The 2,968-nt window shown below is 45.7% G+C and overlaps 1 pseudogene; it reads right to left on the minus strand.

The window, feature by feature from the left end:
* Nucleotides 1–1,347: 1,347 nt before the first annotated feature.
* Nucleotides 1,348–2,721, minus strand: LOC103085739 (ferritin light chain pseudogene; annotated as a pseudogene).
* Nucleotides 2,722–2,968: the final 247 nt, after the last annotated feature.

Genomic DNA, 2,968 nt, shown 5'->3' on the forward strand with positions numbered 1-2,968 from the left:
CAGTGTATTAATTAAAAAGGTAATCAGTGCATGCTTCAAGTTTGCTGTTTGAAACTCAACAGCAATAAAATCAGAACACTACTCAGATTTTTTTTCGCATAAAGAAATGAATAACAAATTAGGGCCACAGAGATAGAGTAATCACATTTTAAATGATTTCTCCTGAGCATGCCTTTAATAACCTGTATGCGTCGGGTAAGAAGAACAAAGAAAGGCAAAGTTAATTATCTAGGAAAACCTTCATCTAGGAGTTTTAGTCACATTAGCCCAGGGTTTCTCAGCCTTGGTACTACTGGTATTTGGGGCCAGATAATTCTTTATTGTGGGGAGCAATCCTGTGCCTATAGTAGGATATTTAGCAGCATCCCTGGTCTCTAACCAGTAGATGCCAGTAGCACCCATCTACCCAGGTTGTGACAACCAAAAATGTCTCTAGACATTATTAAATATCCCCTGTGGGGTTAAATCACCCTGGATTGAAAACTACTGAGTTAACTACACACATTTCTTCTCACCCCTCATTCCCTGGATCCCTCCAGGGTTTGCTGTTTTAAACCTTTGGAACCAAATGTACCAGGCCATCTACATTTTCCAGGGAGTAATATGAAAAGAAGTTGACTGGGTCAAAATTACTTGTCCAGATGACAAGAAGGGCTCCTTGCATTTCTATATTGAAAAGTAGCAGACAAAAAGAACAAAGGAAGAAAGTCTAATAAAACTATTTAAGGCACTCAGCTAAACACATATTTATTCCCTACTTTAGCAGCATCCATGGCCTCCACCCACTACATGCCTGGAGCACCACCCCGCATGATGCGACAACCAAAAATGTCTCCAGACATCCTAAATGTACCTTAGGGGGCAAAATTGCACCCAGTTGAGAACTACTCATCTAGAGTCCTATCCACTCCTCACACCCACATGATATATTTCATCTGCATACTTTAGTGTATATTTCTAAAATAAAGCTTTTTAAACCATGAACACAATATCATTTTCATACCTAAACAAATTAATAATAATTCTTTTATAGCATCCAGAAACTGTTCAAATTTCTAGTTTCATAAACCTTGTAATTTTTTTTACAGTGTTTTGAATTAGGATCCTAATAATATAGTCTATATATTTCAATTGATTGCTATGTCTTCTAGATATGGTTTCTTTCAGTTTTTTTTGTTGTTGTTTTTGTTTTTGTTGTTGCAAAAAGCTTTACTGTTTCCATTTGGTCCAAGGCTTGGGAGAGAGCTCAAGGGTGGTTAAAAGCTGCCTAGTGGCTGCAGAGCGGGGCTTCAGGCAGAAGCCCTGACGCCAGAGGGCTCCTCAAAGGCCGCTGGGCTCCAGACGCTCCTACTCGTGCTGGAGGGCGAGCCTTTCGACGAGGGCCTCGCCCAGCCCCACCTGGGGACCAGCCGGCCTGCGGAGGTTGGTCGGATGGGCGCGCATCTTCTGGATGAGTTTCACCTGCTCATCTAGGAGGCGGCTCTCCGGGAAGCCGGAGAAGTCACAGAGGCGGGGGTCTGCGCGGGCAGAGCCCAAGGCGTGCAGGTCCACAAGGGCCTGGTTCAGGTTCTCCGCGAGCATGACGGCTTCCACAGCGTCCTGGGTTTCACCCCACTCACCCTGAGACGCTTCTGCACGTCCCGGAAGAGGGCGCGGCTGCCGCGCTGCTTTTGCATTTTCAAGAGGCGCTGGGCGCCCTCACGCTTCCCCTCGGGCACTCCGCGGAAAAAGTGGCCCAGGCCCTCCAGAGCCGCGTCGTGGCGGTGGAAATAGGAGCCCAGAGAGAGGTAGGTGCGGGCGGCCCGCAGATGCACGTTGACCAGGCGGTTGACGGCGGCCTTACGGAGTTAAGCTCAGAGTATGGTGTTGGCGGTCCCGGTGGCCGAGGACAGCTGAGCGGCTGGTTCCGAAGGGTGCGAGTGGAACACAGGCTGGAGGTGGTCGGAGGCGAGAGCGAGGGGCCACCCTGGGTCTGTTCGGTCCACACACCGCTGTAGCAGGAGACGGAGCCGCGGGAGTGCCCAGCGCGGTGCCTCTTTCAATGTTTTGATTGTACAAACTGGGTTTGTCCTATAGAGCGTCCCGCAATCTGGATTTTGTTGATTGCATCCCTGTGCCGTTAGCATACTCCTTTATCCCTTCTGTATTTCCCGTAAATTGGTCTTGGATCAAGAGGTGTGGTCACAGCCAGGTTCTATTTACTTGGCAACCTACTTCATAGGTGGTGCATATGTACCTCTATCAGGAGCATATAACATTTGGGATTGTCTTTTTGTCATGTTAGCAGTTGTTGATGCTCAATGTCTAGATCCAGTCATTCACTTGGCATTATAATATATGGCTAGTCTCATTCATTGCTTTTTTCATTACCTTCTTCATTACTCATTCTACAGTGATACACTTCTCCTTCCTTATTATTTGGTCACCCAGAGGTACAGTTTGTAGAGGAAAGGTAACATACATGCTTAATTCTTTCCCTCCAGTTCCCAGTTTTCAAAATAATGCATTTGTTCCCTTGAATTTTCCAATGCAGACAACTGAGGTTTTGGGTTTGTTTGGGATTTTTTTTTTTTTTTGGTAGTATTAGGAACTCATGGATTTAAACGTACTTGGTGGATTTCAATTCATTGCAGTTCTTACCCTTTGGATGCTTCCCTTTTCATCTTTGGTTGGCAGGAGTCTCTCCAAGTTGGTTCCTGAGTCCTTTCGATAATTTCTATCCTTTTAAAAAAGGATAATAGAACTTACATGTTCACATGAGTATTTTTTAAATGATTTTTTAAAATTAATTAACTTATTTTTGGCTGCATTGTGTCTTCATTGTGGTGCACGGGCTTCTCACTCTGGTGGCTTATCTTGTTTCAGAGCATGGGCTCTAGGCATGTGGGCTTCAGTACTTGTGGCACACGGGCTCAGTAGTTGTGGCTTGTGGGCTCTAGAGCACAGGCTGAGTAGTTGTGGCGCACAG

This window comes from Lipotes vexillifer, unplaced genomic scaffold (assembly GCF_000442215.2).
Source record: "Lipotes vexillifer unplaced genomic scaffold, Lipotes_vexillifer_v1.1 scaffold1086, whole genome shotgun sequence".
Taxonomy (NCBI): domain Eukaryota; kingdom Metazoa; phylum Chordata; class Mammalia; order Artiodactyla; family Lipotidae; genus Lipotes; species Lipotes vexillifer.